The sequence below is a fragment of the Cornus florida genome, unplaced genomic scaffold (genome assembly GCF_030987335.1).
Source record: "Cornus florida cultivar Cherokee Brave unplaced genomic scaffold, ASM3098733v1 CherokeeBrave_3.0.0_Hap2_Chr11, whole genome shotgun sequence".
NCBI lineage: Eukaryota > Viridiplantae > Streptophyta > Magnoliopsida > Cornales > Cornaceae > Cornus > Cornus florida.
In genome coordinates, this window is record NW_026775581.1 from 122140813 (window position 1) to 122158508 (window position 17696).

The 17696-nt window shown below is 33.1% G+C and overlaps 2 pseudogenes; both read right to left on the reverse strand.

Moving 5' to 3' along the window:
* Window positions 1–12802: 12802 nt before the first annotated feature.
* Window positions 12803–13910, reverse strand: LOC132282023 (putative UDP-rhamnose:rhamnosyltransferase 1; annotated as a pseudogene).
* Window positions 13911–15610: 1700 nt separating this feature from the next.
* On the reverse strand, window positions 15611–16730 carry LOC132282024 (UDP-glycosyltransferase 91D2-like; annotated as a pseudogene).
* Window positions 16731–17696: the final 966 nt, after the last annotated feature.

Below are 17696 nucleotides of genomic sequence, written 5' to 3' on the forward strand. Positions count from 1 at the left end.
TCCAACATATTCCACCTTCTCCTACAACAGTTTCAGTGACTACAAATGTAGACATTGACGCATCTCTGTTAATGTTAAAGACATTACAATATATTAAACCCCTCAACTCATCCTGAAATAACTTAAACACATCATGCGTGTAAACTTCTTGAAATTGTACTTCAATATAAAACTTAGTTTTTGTAGGAATTGTGGTACTAAAAGAAACAAAATCTGCCTTATTTTCTTTCTCAACTTTACTTTTCAAGGCATTGTCATATTGTTCAACAAATTACTTCAACGTGGTCTTTGAGTGAACATACCCATCAAAAAAAGAATTCATACTTTCACTTCGTTGGGTAGTTGACATTCCTGCCCAAAAGGTAGTTTTCACAAATACTGGAACCCAACGATGACGATCCCCATATAGTGACTTCAACCATTTATTATTCTTAAGATTGAATTGCAAAATCATTTCTGTCTAACTACTTTCAAACTCATTAATCTTAATCGATTCATACACAATGCTTTTTAAGGTTTTCTTAATTACTTCATACTGAGATAGTCCGCTAAGTTTCACATGAATCTTTTGCATGATATGCCAAAGGCATAAACGATGAGAAGAATTTAGAAATACCTTCACAATCACTGATTGAATAGCTTTACACTGATCTGTAATAATAGCTTTTGGAGCAGACCCTTGTATGCATGTTAACCATGACTCATATAACCATGTCTAAGTATGGATATTCTCATTAGAAAGCAAACCACAACCAAGCAATATAGATTGTCCATGATGATTCACCCCAACAAATGGGGGTAAACGGCATGTCATACCTATTTGTAAAGTAAGTACTGTCAAATGTAATAACATCTCCAAATAATTCATATGCAGCGCGACACTTTGCATCAGCCCAAAACACATTTCTTAAGTGCCCTTCATCATCCATGTCAATCACGTAGAAAAAAATTGAATTTCTTTTTTCATGCACAAAAAGTAGTTACGAAGGGCTTTGGCATCTACAATCCCAAGTCGAAGTCGTCTTGCTTTTTCAATATAATTCCTACACTCTTTTTCACCAAATGTCAAATTTTCATACCCACCAGCTTCAACAACCAATGCATGAAATTTTTTTATTCAATTTTATACTAGCTGTATCATTTAATTCCAATCTTCTTTTGACATGAGAATATATTGCTCCTTATTACATGTAAAGTGTCGTACTTTTCCCGGGCTTAATGCATGATTGTGATCAAGGTAAACACGAACAATAATGAATCTTCCATCATCTTTGATTTTGGCCTTGCAATTGGTCTTAGTTAAAGGCCTTGGATGCAAACGGTCTTTTCTAGTTGAGTTTCGATTTCCATATTTAGCACATACAAGTGAAAAATACCTTGATTTTCCATCTCTTCCATTCTTTGCACTGATTTTTATTACACCAAAACCTTAACTCTTCGCATAATTGTTATAATAACTACGAATTTCTTCTTCAGAAGGAAAAACCAACCCAACCATAGGTTTTTTCACTTCATCCCCAGGTAATATTCCTTCAATCTTCTCCCCGTCATTGAAGTCTTCATTTGAAGTGACTTGCATATGACAACCTTCTTCCATTTCTAATAACATGTTAGGGCACTAGTTAAGCATATTAGACCATTGAAATATAACCACAACAAACCCAGTTTATTTTAGAAAAAATAAAAGGACAAATTCCATAAAAGGACAAATCCAGTTTATTCTAATATAACCAGAGCAAACCCCGTTTCTTCTTTGTTTATAAATTGAAACTACTACTTTGGATAATGTTTTTCAGGGCAAAGATGTAGGATTTGTTTATTCAATTTAAAACTTTTGGATCGATCATTGGGCAACTTGTGAAAAATATATGTTGATTATTTTGGTGGATAATAATTTGTAACAATTCTTTTGCTAGGTAACAATTTCTTTGGTAAAATGCGATTTTGGTGATTTTGATTTATTGCTGATCTCAGGACATTCGTGTACTCCATTCTTGATTTAGGTATTGAAGTAACAAGTACTCATCTATTTCCCCCCCTCCCACACGACTAATTCTTTCTTGAATTTTAGGTGTTGGAATTTGAAGAAATACACATGGTTGATCTGATGAAGTATTTATTGAGTTATACAAGCAATCCTAGTTAGACCATTCTAATATAACCACAGCAAACCCAGTTTATTTCTTTTTTTTTTTTTTTTTTTCACAGTTTATTTTAGAAAAACTAAAAGGACAAATTCCATACAAAAACTGAAAGTATATTGAGTAATATTAAATCCATTCCTGATATAGGTGCTTTTGAGATAAATTTTAGATTAAGTTTCTTCAAAAACGTGGTTTGCTCGAAGAGGTAAAGCAAATTGAACACACTTCTCACCGGTAAGCCAGCTCCTCGCCGATACAATATGTGCCGCTTCTCGCTGTTTCAGTTACAGATCTGGTCATTCATCGCTGCTTCGATGGCACTATGAGAATCTCGCTAGGGCTTGGAAAAAGAAAAAGGGTACAAGAAAAAGAGAAGATGGAAGGACTGCTTATTTGGACAGCCATGTAGGATGTCGGTTAAAGTCAGGTGAATAGGGGTCGTGTAGCACCACTCTTATATATAGGGAAAACTTCATTTAGGTAGATTTATGAACCTTAAATAACAAAACAATCTATTTTTAAAATTAATTTTTTAATTTGATTGAGTTAGGTAAAATAATTACATATGCATTAAAAACTATTATTTAGGTCCAAAATACCCTCCAAACTCTTATTTCAAAATATCAAAATATCCTTCCTAAATTAAATAATTCTTTCATTCATTAAATTTAGAAAAACAAGATTTTTTGAGTTGGACTTTCAACTTGACATTTTTACATATGGTGCATATATTACCAAAATAAATAAAATAAAAAGCAACATATATATATTATATCAATTTTGTGCAAAAAAACTTTAATGGGATCTCCCAATCTATATCAGTTCAAACCTTTAAATGTCAATTTAAAAATATACAAATAATTTAGTGAAAATTAATTATATATAGATTTTTTTTTTTTGGGTAAGTGAAAATTCATGCTATATATATATATATATATATATGTATATGTATATATATTAAATTTTTTTATGCATATAACTTTAACCATATATCATAATTCATACTAATATAAATCTGTAAATGAGAAAACTTTCCTATGAATATATATATATATATATATATATATATATAAATACATATATACACATATAGTACACATGCATGGTAGAGGGACATCATGAAAAACCAAAATGGTTACTTTAGTAAATGGTACACCAACAATCAGTATATATATATATATATATATATATATATATATATAACAAGTATAATTAATTGAGTCAAAATATTGATGATCATCTCAAGGCATGTACTACAACAAAGACGATTTATATCTTTTTTAGTTTAATTATATATTTTTTGGGGATTTTTAAGTAAAAAATTTATTTTAAGAAAGTACTTGAATTAAAAGGAATAATTTTTAGTATTTTGGAATAAATGTTAGAGGGTATTTTGGACCTAAATAATAGTTATTGATGCATATGTAAATTACTATACTTAATTGGGCAAAGTATATAAAACCCCACTCGACTTGTAGCCTTTTTCCAGTAAAAATCCTCGTTTAATTTTTTACCAAGGAACCCCCCTCGACTTGTAGCCCTTTTCAATAAATTCTCTTTGTCTAATTTTTTTTTACCAAAAAACCCCCCACAACTATCTGAAGGGGTAAAAGAGTTGATATTTGGACCAAAATGCCTTTTTATTTAGATTTTAATTTTCCTAAACTTCAAAAATTCATATTTCACAAATCGTACATCCAAATATTGCAAATAATATATGCACGGAAAGCTTATAAAACAAGGATTTCAGAAATATAAGATTTGTTTAATAAAACTTCATAACCAGATAGAAATAGACAATCTAAAAATCTACCGCAACTATCTTATTTTATTTTATTTTTATAAAATAATCGGGTTATTTGTAAGAAAATTTTTAGAATTATTCATTTTCATATGGAGCATAACATATAAAAAAAAATTAGCCCAATAGAGATTGAATATTCATTTTTATTTATTTTAAAATAGTAAGTCTATAAAAAGAACTAAAATACTTTGACGCAAAATATGATATCTCATGAAATCGATTTCCATTGGACTTAAATTTTTTATATATTCAGCTCCATATATAAATGAATAATTCTGAAAATTTTCTTACAAATATCTCGAGTATTTTATTTTTAAAAAATAAAAGAAGATTATTGAAGTAGATTTTTAGATTGCGTATTTCTCTCTAGTTATGAAGGTTTGTTGTACAAATCCTATATTTTTAGAATCTTTATTTCATAAGCTTTCCGTGCATATATTATTTGTAATTTTTAAATGTACAGTTTGTGAGATATGAATTTTTGAAATTCGTGATAATTAAGATTTAAATAAAAGGGCATTTTGGTCTAAATATCAACTATTTTACCCCTTATTTGAGGAGGGTTCTTTGGTAAAAAAAATAGACAATGAGGGTTTACTGGAAAAAGTTTACGAGTCGAGGGGGATTTTCTATACTTTGCCCTACTTAATTCAATCAAAGTGAAAAATGAACTTTTAAAATAGATCATTTTGTTATTTAAAGTTCCTAATCTATGTAAGTGTAGTTTTTCCTTATATATATATATCAATATATATCATTCTATATGTATTGATAATACATATATATAGATCTTCTTCCCAAAAATCCGTATTTATATATATATATATATAGATCTATATATAAAATCTAAATTAGTTCAACAATTTCTATTGACTGACTTTGGTGAAAAAAAAAAACTTATGAACATATTGTTCTTGCAATTATATATATATATATATATCAACATATATCATTTTATATATATTCATAATACATATATATAGATCTTCTTCCCAAAAATTCGTGTATATATATATATAATCTGAATAAGTCCAACAAATTCTATATTGACTGAGTTTGGTGATGATGAGGAAATAAAACCCTTATGAACAAATTGTTCTTGCAATTATATATATATTAATATATATCATTTTATATATATTCATAATACATATATATAAATCTTCTTTCCAAAAATCGGTTTATATATATATAGTTCTATATATAGAATCTAAATAAGTCCAACATTTTTTATTGACTGAGTTTGGTGTGTATATATATATATATAGTTTGGTGATGATGAGGAAAAAAAAAAAAAAAAATTCTATTGGACTGAGTTTGGTGATGACGAGAAAGGAAAAAAAAAGAAAAGAAAGTGCAATGACTGGGAAGGAGAAAAATCAATAACCGGTTGAGTAAGTCAAAACTCTCTTTTCAACTCTCTTTTCAAGGTGTATGACTTAAAAAATAATAATAATAATAAATAAAATAAAATAAAATAAAATAGATGACTCCATCCACATTAGCCAATCAAAATAAGCAGCTAATGGCAACAGTCGACATAGGCAACTGTTGCCTCAATTAGTATATATATATTTTTGTTCAAAAATATTCATCTTTTATTAATATAATTACAGGAGTTTGTTTGGGGCTCATGATATATATTTATTCTGATTGATAAATCCCAAGATTCGAAAATGCTTAGATGATTTTAATTTTTGTACTTGTCAAAATTTTTTATTATTTCCAAATATGAAATTATAGGACGTGAAATCTTTTGTGTTCTATAGAATTTAACAACACAACAGAATTATAAATCATCATTATGTAAAATTCAATATCCAAATGCCACAATTGATTAATAGTCAACCAAACTTCAATTATAAATTCAAGTAATTCACTTCTAACCAACTTAATAGCATCAAGAAAGGAAACTAAAAAGATAATAAAAGAAAAATGTTTTAAAAATTAATGTAAAATCAACCTTGTAACTATTAAATAAAAATCAACAAACATAAAATTGCGCCCAATCATCCGCATTTATCCTTATGTTTTTTTTTTTTTTTGAGTTAAGCAAATAAGTACACGCCCGCTCTTAAGTCTTAACATTGTCTCGCTATGATATGCAAAATAACCTTTCTCATTTTAAATTGCATTAGTATGTGTAGCTTAACCATTGGAAGCCATGAAACTAATGATCGCTTTGTTTATGGTACCTAGCTACTCACTTTAGGGTACACGCTTAATTCATTTCATGCCCATTCCATATATATATATACACACACACATTACATATGTGTGGGTGTGTGTGTGTATATATATGTGTGGGTGTGGGTGTGGGTGTGGGTGTGTATATATATATATGATAGAGGGCAACGCGGGAACCTGATACTTTATGCGTTCCACTACTCCGGTGCATTCCAAAAGGTGGATGAGAAGAGAATTATTGCTCAGTCATGAAAGTCATGGATGATTTTTTATTTATTTTTTTGGTGAATGTGATGGATGGTATTATTATTGTTATGTTATTAGTACTTTTTATAGTAAATGTCAGCTTTTGTCCCCAAAAAAATCTCTGTATTTAATTGTTGATTTGTACAAAAATTAAGCAACAAAAAATACAACCAGACCACCAAATCTCAGTAGTCTCAACTCAACTAAACCATATTAAGATCAAACTGCTCCAAATCAAATGCTAATCCCCACATGCTCAATTTATTTGTTCAAAATATTCATCTTTAATTAATATAATTACAGGAGTTTGTTGTGGTCTCATGAAATATTCATTCTGAATAATAAATCTCTAGTAACATAAATCCTTTGATGGTTTTCATTTTTGCAGCGGCAAAAGTTTTTATCCTTTTTACCTCTTAATTAATTACCCAAAAAAAGAAAGTTATCCTTTCGAACAAGGAAACTAAAATATGAAATTCTAGGACATGAAATCTTTGTGTTCTAAACAAATTGTACAATACAATATACCATCATTTTCTTTGAAAGAAATATGTAAAATTCAATAATAGTCAACCAAACTGAATCAACCATAAATTCGAGTAATTAACTTCTAACAAACTGTATAGCAACAAGAAAGGAAACCTAAAAATAAAAAATAAAAAATTCAAGAGAGCAAAGAAGAAACTAACATGCAACTTCAAGGCAAATGTAAAATCAACATAAATTAGCCTTTGGTTGTTTCAACATAAAATATTTTTTTTCGAAAAATATATATATTTTTTCAATTAAAATATTTTCTTTATTTTCATTTTTTTAGTGTTTGGTAAAGGTTTAGGTTGAGATCAAGGACGGGTTTATCAAGCAGAGCGTGTAAAATAACTTGTCATATGTAAGTTATTTTTGTTAAATTATAATATTTTTTTTTTTCCTAAATATTTTACAACAACCAAATATCAGAAAATAAAAAAATATTTTACATTCAAACGGTTTGTTTGGAAGTAATATGTTTTTATTGTAAAATATTTTCATGTAAAATGTTCTTTTTATTTTTTAATTTTTGGTGTTTGGCAACCATCCATAAAATATTTTCTAAATCAACTTTTGTGCACAATGAACTCTCTCTTTTTCCCGTGTGCCTCACCAATAGAGAATATTATTCCTAAACCATCCCCCCTCTCATCGATACTTTCTCTCTCTCTCTCTCTCTCTCTCTCTACGTTAAACCATTCCTCCGTCTCCATCTCCATCTCCATCTCCATCTCCTTCTCATTACTTTCTCTGTTTCTACGTTAAACCATCCCTCCCTTTTCTTCTCGTTACTCTCTCTCTCCATTCCATCAAAACATGCTCTCAATCAAAATGTGTTCCTCGATCAACCCAAATTTGTGTCCTTATTTCTCTCTGTTCACTCTATGTATACATAAAAAGAGAAGAATGTTAAATTTTTAGATTGGAATGATCGAAAAAGATTAGTTTCATAGAAAAACATAGGGGTTCAATAAGTATACGGATGGTTAGATGATCTAAGGAGCCAGTAAAAAATAAACTTTTTTGTTAAATCATTTTAATTCATTTGGGGTAAAATGATTTATATGGAAAATAATTTTCTAATATTGGAATCTCCCAAACACCAAAAAATGAGAAAATTAATTTTCAAAATATATTTTACGTAAAACAAATAGAGTCTAAAATCATGGAACATTGGAAACCATTGACCGGAGCAGACAATCATGTCTTCCTTGACGCCTCACTGCATTTATCCTTTATTTTATTATTATTATTATTATTTTTTTTTTTCTTCTCAAAAGTTCAAGCAATTCAAAGCATTAACCACATCTGCACTGCCTTTTCAAATGACAAGAAACATCACAAACCTAATTTGCATTTGTCCATGCGTTTATTTACAAATGTCAATCAATTCAAAACATTAATCTCAACAGTGGCCTTTATTTTGTTTTTCTTTCCTTGTTGGTTTTGCATTTTTCGTCAACCAAATAGGAAAACTTTTGTTACCTCAAGTAGTACCGAGACATACATGTATTAATACAATTATAGATTAACTCGTGATGGGTAAATATGGTTCTACTCATTAAAAAGATAACAATTTCCTCTTAAATTATGAAATTTTAAAAAATAATTCTAATAAGTATTCATGGGTGAAATTGATTTATAGTGCATTTGGTGGTGGCAAGATGTAAGAAATTATTATAATTTGGGTCAATAACTAAACAAAAAAATTGATGCATTTATTTATATATTGTTTCGTAATTCGCCGGACCATGCTTCTGGAATCATTTAAAAATTTATGGGAGGGCAGAGATTCTATGCTGCCTTGGTTGCCAGGTTGCCATCAACCCAATTGTTATTACTATTATTTTTATCTAAAACCAATTATTATTTCATACCCAAAAGGGCAACATGGAATGGATGTTAGCTAGCTTTGGTAGGCCCAACCATTAAAAAAGTGCTTGGTCATACCAAAAGATCAGAGGCATTTTGTCATGTATATATTAACATGTGTGTGTGTGTGTAAAGTTACTGACCAAATTATATTACCAATAAACTAATAATGAAAGATTAAATTTTCCTTTTTTTTTTCAGATTTTATTCCGATAATATATTTTCCTTCATTGCAAACCAAAATATTTAAATAGCTAGTGAGTTTAAAATTAAGAATTTTTATTTTTTTTTTTATTATTATTTTTTTTTTCTGGTAAGTAAGTGTGTGTGTGTGTATATGTATATGTATGAGTGTGTATGTGTGTGTATATATATATATATATAAGAGAATTTACAAAAAAAACATGGGGCCCCATGGCCCTAAAAAAACAAAGCCCATAAAGTCAGAGGAGGGCAGCCCAAAGAGAAACCCAGAACGACCAGCCCAAACTACCACTAATAACTACCAACAAACATAGCACAAGGCGGGAACTATCAACAAACAAACAGAGAGGGTGCACAAGGAAAGATAGGGCAGAGTATAGAATGAATTTGGAAGATTCCACTCCTTTGTGATAGTTTCTGCCTATGGCTATGGGCATTTACTCTGTTTGGAGTGGAGGCAAGGATTTGTTTATGAACATCCTATTATTCCTTTCTTTCCATATGTGATTTACATAGCTCGCCAATGTAAGCTTCCAAGAAAGTATTCTGCTCAATTTCAGTTGGTGTTTTCAATTGGACAACGCCCAAATTAGAAAATCTTCCCATGAGTTAGTTAGTGTAGAATCCACACTTATTTTGCACACTATTTTTGAGTACATAGTTGCATTGGTGAAATAGATGTTCATGAGACTCAGGCGTAGAATTGATTGCTGAAACCTTTATGGCTCGTTTGGACCGCGAGGGAGCCAAACAGGCATGCTGACAGATTTTCTGGGCTGATCCCGAAGTGTGCGTTTTTTATCGGACATGAGAGTTTTTTTTTATATTAGAAACGGCCCAATCAGCGAAATACATCGCTTCCCTCAAAACGGGATTTTTCTGTCCTTGAAAAGCGATATTTTGAAATTTTTGTTCATTGTCTAATTGAACTCAGATTGCACACATATTTTATATTTAGTAATTTTATTTTATTAAGTTTCTTTTCCTATTTTTTTTGTTATAATTTTTAGAAAAACTTTATTTTTAGGCTTATTTATCCTTACGAATTAGGTTTCCTTATGTTATAAAGCTTCGTGTTGCAGTTAGTTTCATTATGAATTATGTTTTTCTTTCATTATAAATATGTGTAATACAGAAGTCAGAATGATTCATTCAATTATCAATACAAATATCAGATTTCTCTGAAATTATCCTTCGTTTTATGGATTCAAAAAAGTAAAGTAAATCGTTTCTTGTAAACAAATTTATCGCTTCCACTGCATTGAGGCATACAATGCACATATTTTGCATTTAGTAACGTTTTCGTTTTCTGTTTTTGCAGTCTCAATAAAGTAAATACATAATTTTGTTATCTTGAGTGACAATAAAAAGCAAAAATGACATTTATTAACACTTGTTGTTGTCACAATTTTGAAAGTAAAAAACAATAACAGTGTTTAACAATACATATTTGTTACAAATGTACATAACATTTTTTAAATTTTTTTCGTTAGTACAAAAAACCTTAAATATATATGCAATTCAATTATTTCACAAATAAAAATACCCAATACAGGATAATAAAATATAATATTCAATTTAAAATTACAAATCCTAATAATACATAATACATAAGTACAAAATAAGATATATTAGGACAAAAACACTAACTAATTATGTATATAAGTACATGCATATGCATCATCTATACATTTATTATAAAACCTATAATATATTTAACATATTTTATATTATAATAATAAAAAATATTAAATAATATAACTATAATATAATATAGATATGGTATATAATAATATATTATATTTGTTGCTTAATAATTTAATAATATTATATATAATAAATCATTTTTTATCCCAAAAAATAATTTACACTATTATATAATATATTATATTTTAAAAATATATTTTTGTAACAAAAAATAATTTACACTAATATATAATATAATTATATATTAAAAATGTAATTTTTATTAGTATTTAATATGTAGCATTAGTATATAACATGAATAACATACATTTTATTTGAAATGAACAATGTTTATGTAATAATAATACTGAAAACGTTTTTGCTCAACCGTGTCGAAAACATGAAAACCACTTTTTTTTATATTTTCTCCTTTCTTCACAAAAATAACGTTTTCCGTTACAAAAAAAAATAAAAACATATTACTAAACATATTTTTTGTTTTTATTTTGCTTTTTTTTGGAGTTGACAAAAGAGAACAGAAAACATTTTCCGTACTAAACACGTGTATTATGTACACCAGGGATTTTGAGTGAGCTTTTCTTGTATAGCCAGCCAAAAACAGAAGCCATGCTTAGGGATAGCATTGCTAAACCCAACAGTTTGTGTAAGCGAGCGATTGGTAGAGGTTGAAAACTTGAGAGATGGCTTATGTTTGAGAGAAAAGAGTTTGTGAATGTTGGTATTCATTGGCCGGATGAGGTCCTTGACATTAAAGTTGGGTTACTTAGGTAGGGGTAGGGCAGCGATATTTTGTTTAATTAAAATGATAGGAAAAATAAATAAATAAATGCTAATAACAAATATTGTTTCGTAACCCAAAGGGCTACCTGCTTCTTAATTGCTTAAGATCTTGAATGTTTATTTATTAGATTTGTATGAATATTAATTATATGTGTCCCTTTCTAAGTGGACAATTAAGTGGATTAATTTAAACTTAAGTATGTTAAAATTGCCTACCTGTCACTGCTCAATTTCTAGGGTGAAGCTTTAACAATTTAAAACCACAGATAATATTTTGGAACAATTTTTTTTTCTAAATTGTTATTAAACGGGACGGGGTGGGAGCAGGGTGAGACGAGGTGGGTAAGGATGGCAACGGGGCGGGGTGGGGTGGGGATTCCATTCTCCATCCCCATCCCCATCCCCGATTCATTTTTCATTCCCCATCCCAGCTTAAAATTTTGCCAGAATCCCTATACCCGCCCCGCCCCCGGCCTCATAATTTTTTTTATTAAAAAAAAAACACATTTTTTCTTATTTTCATATATATAATAAATCTAATTTAGTAATAAATTATTATATGTAAGGGTATATTAGTAACTTCACACTTAATCGGGGTGGGGCGGGGCGAGTTTACCCCATCCCCACCCCCGCCCCCGACGGGAATTCATAATATGTCTCCATCCTCATCTCCGTTTAACTAAAAAAATTCCCATCCCCACTATAAACGGGGCAGGGCGGGACGGGCCCGTCGGGGATGGGAAATTTGCCATCCCTAGGGGTGGGAGAGGGGGCGAGAACGGATTTTTACCCCTATTTGGGCTCACTCACCGAGTCAAATATATGCATGTGATGTTTGACAGCGAACAAAGTTGAAGTAAATAAGAAAACTAGTGTAGTGAGGCTTCTATTGAATCAGCAAAGGAGCCGACGGTCATTGAATTGCAAAAATAGATGAACTCAATTTTGGAAATCGTTGACATCACAATCCAAACCAAGTTTAACACAACACAGGTGTCTGAGTCACCGTGTCAACTCAGCAGTATTTGTGGTTACGCCCATGGTTTTCAAGATACTCTACAAAGGTCTTATGTATCTGTCTTGCCCTTTTTTGTCTCCAAATATATTCTTCAACTCCGCAAAAATGATTTCCGCAAAAATGATTTTGAAAAAGCCATCCAGTCCAAAAGGCGGAGTGAGGGGTGGGTGAAGGTAGGCTTCAGCCCACCCAAAAAAACAAAAATAACAAACTTTTTTTATTATACTACTTTTAGCCTAGCCCAAAAAAAAAAGAAATTATAATATTAGCCCATTCTAAAGTTAGTCCCAATCCAAAATTAGTCCATCTCATTCAAAAATCCTGGATTCGCAACAAGGCTATCCCTAGTTCGAACCCAACCGGCAGCTCAACCGAGTCAGACTCTTGTGTTCCGGGCAGCTTTCTCAGTGCCCAGAAGAAGGGCAACCCAGATGGCTCTAATCCAAGCGCCAGCTCAGTGAGTTGTTCCTGACTCAGTGTCACCTCAGACTCCTCACTCCCGAGTGCTACGCAAACCACAGACCCTTTGTTTTGCTTACCAAGCAACTCACAGGTGTTAACCCACAATTCATTTCTGTCCTCACCTTTATCCTGCACCGTGGGAGGCATTAAACCCACCGGAATCACAGGTTTCTGGTGAAGCTCTCTGAGCAGGTTCAACCATTGAGGTTCGAACTCCTCACAGTGTCTTATGAAAATAGCGTTACACCCAGAAAGGGTCACTCCCAGTCGGTATATGTCCGAAACATCGTCTGGTTCAAATGATCCCATGAAAAAGCAAGAAATTGGGCGCTTAGAACTTTCTTTACTGGCCAGTTCTAGGAAGAGTCTTATGAGTGAGTTAGGATCCCGCGCTGGATAAGGCAGCATCGAAACGGTGTCCCGTGGAGGCGACACGCTACCTTCGTCGGAAACCGAACCCACTTCGGGCGGGACAGTGAAGTGCTCCGGCTCCGTCCTTGGATGAGAGCCGTCGATCAAGGTCGAAGTCGGTCAGAACCATATATGCATTGATTATTGAAAAGAAAGCACATGGGATGTGGAGTTTAGCTGCAAGCAGTGGCAACCAATAATGAAGAAAATCGTGAATAATCCAATCAGGAGGTAACCGAGTGAACTCGGTTTCGAGGCCTTTGAAGGCAGTCTTGAGGTACTGAATTTGGTAGTCACGAACGTCCATGGTGGCCTCTGCGTTTTGGGGCAGGCCATGGACGTTGGGCAAAGTGAGAGTGACGAAGTGTATGAGAGAGACCAAGTTTGTCGGCAGTTTGGGGAGGCGTTGGATATTTCTTGGGGTGGAGATGAAGGAGACTTTGTGACCCTTTTGGGCGATGGATTTGGCGAGCTCTAAGAATGGTATCATGTGACCAAACCCTAGCCATGGAAACATCACTACGTGTAACTTACAATCGGAAGCCATGAAACTACTGGTCACTGTGGAATGCTTATTTCATTTCATGCCCATTCCATATATACACACAGGCATGCACCAAATATATATATATTTGGTGCTGATGATTGATTATTGATGAGAAGACGTTTCATTTTTCTTGATTATTATTATTATATTATGGTGGTATAGCATTTTCTGAGGTTAATCAAATACTCGTAGAAAAAAAAAAAAAAAAAAAAAAAAATCAAATATTCCAATGTTTCATTTTCAAATAAAGCACGCACCAACGTTCATTATATGCAAAGGCGTTCTTATGATTTTTTTTTGGTTCAATGTACAAATCTATTATTCTTTTAAGTGTAAATAATTTTTTAGGAGCCACACTTACAAACACAGTCTAAATTGTATTTGTTCCGTATTGAGAGGTCCCATAAATTAGTCAACAAAGCCTGAACATTTCGATTATCCAAAGAAAATAATAATAAAACGACACCCACTATTTCACTTTTAAAAATATATTGATCTCCTAAATATTTTTTCTTTAAACCTAATTTGATAAAAACAAAAAATGACATTTTGATCAAAATAGGGGGCTGTAACCTGAATTTTGTTTTGTCCTTCACTTGGTATGCATGTAACCTGAATTTTGTTCTAACCCCCAAAAAATGTGTTTCACGTGGGTTTCCCACTAAAAACACCGGGCTGCCAAAAAAATTTGATCCGCTTTTATGGCGTATCATAAATTTGGTCCTACCTATAGGGCATCGAGTTCAATTAAATAATTTTTCATTCTCAAATGGGAGGGGGGAGTTTTGAGTTTGGGTAGTGTATATAAGTGGGTGTGTTTTTACCCGTGAAAGAAAAAAAATCATAAATTTGGTTCTAAAACTCTCTTGTAACTTAATATACAAGGATGTTTACAGTTTACAGTGTGAAAAAGAGATAAAACCAATAACCGCACTCGAAGAGTATTAAAAGGAGAGTTTAGGGACTAAAACTTATAATCTTCTGTTCTTAACTTAGTAAAATCTTAAGTAAGTTTTATGTCGAACCACATAAATATTTGTATTTTGTGTGTGGTATGTTTACTTTTTTTTAGATTTTTAATTGTGTTGGTGGTTGCTATATTTGTAACATGTGTAAACATGGCAACATCATTTTTCTAATATTTTGAATTGCATATGGTAATGAAGGATCATCTCTTCCTTTTTAGTGTACAACAAGGAGTCTAAAGTAGATCATACATAACCTCTCCAAACATTAGGGGTTCACTCTCGAGTTTTTTGGTGTGAAAAGAAAACATAAAATGAGATGATCAATATTAGGTTGGGCCAACAATTAGAGAGACACGTGATGCAAGGAAAATGCCATCTCCATATAGCAAACAAAAAATAGAATACATTTCCTGCTGCGAACTAAAAGCCTGATTATTCTAAAAAACTATTAAGGAACTCATAAAAATAAAATACAATTTTATTAACAATAATAGTATGATCCCAATTCATTAATTAAAATTTGAACTGTTTCTTCCCTTCCAAACCTGCCAACACAGGAACCCAAAAAAAAAAAAAAATTCCACCTTCTAACTGTCCTTCCACATAGCAAACATCTGAAAAATGAATTCACAATGGACTAATTAAGACTTCAAACCATTCTAACATTTGACAATCAAAAAGCATATGACATACTTTGTCCACAAGTAGCAACTTCTAAGTCAGTGTGTTAACTCAGTAGTCTTTGTGCACACGCCTATTGTTTTCAAGATAGTCTAGAAAGGGCTCTATTTATCTGTCTTGGCCTTCTTTGTCTCCGAACATCTTCATCATCTCCCATGCGTTGTCCCTGTAAATGTTTCCCTCACCATCAACCATTATCAACCTCACCGACTCAGCCACTAAGTTCCTCGTAAACGACCCGTCTCTTTCATCCTTTGGTATCTCTATCCCAACCTTTTTCTCTTAAAAAACTCTAGCATTCAACTCTTGATCTACCAAGAAGGGTAACATAATTAATGGTAGCCCAAAATTAAGTTCCTCTATTATGGAACTCCAACCACAGTGAGTTAGGAAACCACCCACCGAGTCATGACCAAGTACCCTGAGTTGTGGCGCCCAACCCGTCCAGACAATTCCACGATCCCTGGTTCGCTTCTCGAACCCAACTGGCAGCTCAATCGAGTTTGACTCGTCCAAACTGGGCGGTTTTCGCAGTGCCCAAAAAAAGGGCAACCCAGATAGCTCCAACCCAAGAGCCAACTCAGTGAGTTGTTCCTGGCTCACTGTCTCCTCACTCCCGAGTGCTATGTAAACCACAGACTTTTTGTTTTGTTTGGTATTGGTAAGCAACTCCCCAATGCAAACCCACGCTTCATTTATTTCCTCTCTGCTATCCTGCACTGAGGGAGGCATTAAACCCACCGGAATTACAGGTTTCTAGTGGAGCTCTCCAAGCAGGTTCAACCATTGAGGTTCGAAACTCCTCAGTGTCTTATGAAAACAGCGTCACACCCGGAAAGGGTACTTGAAACTCCTAACGCGTTCGGTTTAAAGAGTCTCGCAATCCACCGTGTCTCGTGGAGGCGATATGCTACCTTTGTAGGAAAGGGAACCCACTCCGGCGGGATGGTGAAGAACTCCGGCTCCGTCCGTGGATCAGTGCCGTCAATCAAGGTCGAAGGGGGTCCGAAGAAAGCTAAGAACCAAGCATTGATTATTAATGGGATGTTTTGTAACAACCCACTCTATCACATTGGGCTTTTACCCCAAAAGGGGTCATACCAATTGGAGATGATTGGAGGCTCGACGTCTCCATCGGCACACTTCTAGCTGGGTCAGGCTCTGATACCATTTGTAACGACCCACTCCACCACATGGTATGATATTGTCCGCTTTGAGCCTGAACCCGCACGGATTTGCTCTTGGTCTTTTACCCCAAAAGGCCTCATACCAATTGGAGATGATGCAATTACATATAAGCACTTCACCTTTCCTCTACCCAAGCGATGTGGGACTTGTGCACCCGTAACTCGCCAGTGTGGTAGCCTGACAGTGTCTCTTGCACCCTCCTACGACACACCCGCCTACAAGGTCATCACATGTTTAGTTTAGCTGGAAGCGGTGGCAACCAATAATGAAGAAAATCGTAAATAATCCAATCGGGAGGCGGTGAGTTGTGGAGGAACTGAGCGAACTCGGCCTCGAGGCCGTCGAAGGCAGTCCTAAGGTACTGAAATTGGTCACCCCTAACGTCTAGGGTGGCTTCTGCATTGTGGGGGCAGGCCGTGGACTTTGGGCAAGGTGTGTTTGACAAAGTGTATGAAAGGGAGTAAGTTTGGAGGTAGTTTGGGGAGGCGTTGGATGTTTCTTGGGGTGGAGATAAATGAGACTTTGTGGCCTTTTTTGGCGATGGACTTGGCGAGCTCTAAGAATGGTATCATATGTCTAACCCCTAGCCATGCTAGCATCACTACGTACGTGTAGTTTGCCACTGGAAGCCATGAAACTAGTGATGAGTTTGTTTGTGGTACCTACTTACTATATCGTGATTTATTCATTTCATGCCCATTCCATATATATACACGCAGTATAAATCGAGGGCAATATACGCTGGAACCAGATAGTACTGCATGCAGTCCGTATAGTATATATACAATTTATTTCTTTGTAATTTTTTTTTTTTTTTTTTTCAAATTAAAGAATCTTGATGACCATTGTCTCACATTGAACTCCGGTCATATACACCAAAGTAACATCTTCTAGCGGATAGAACGGTGCGCATATTTCCGGAATTTTTTTTCAGTTGACAAAGTCATAT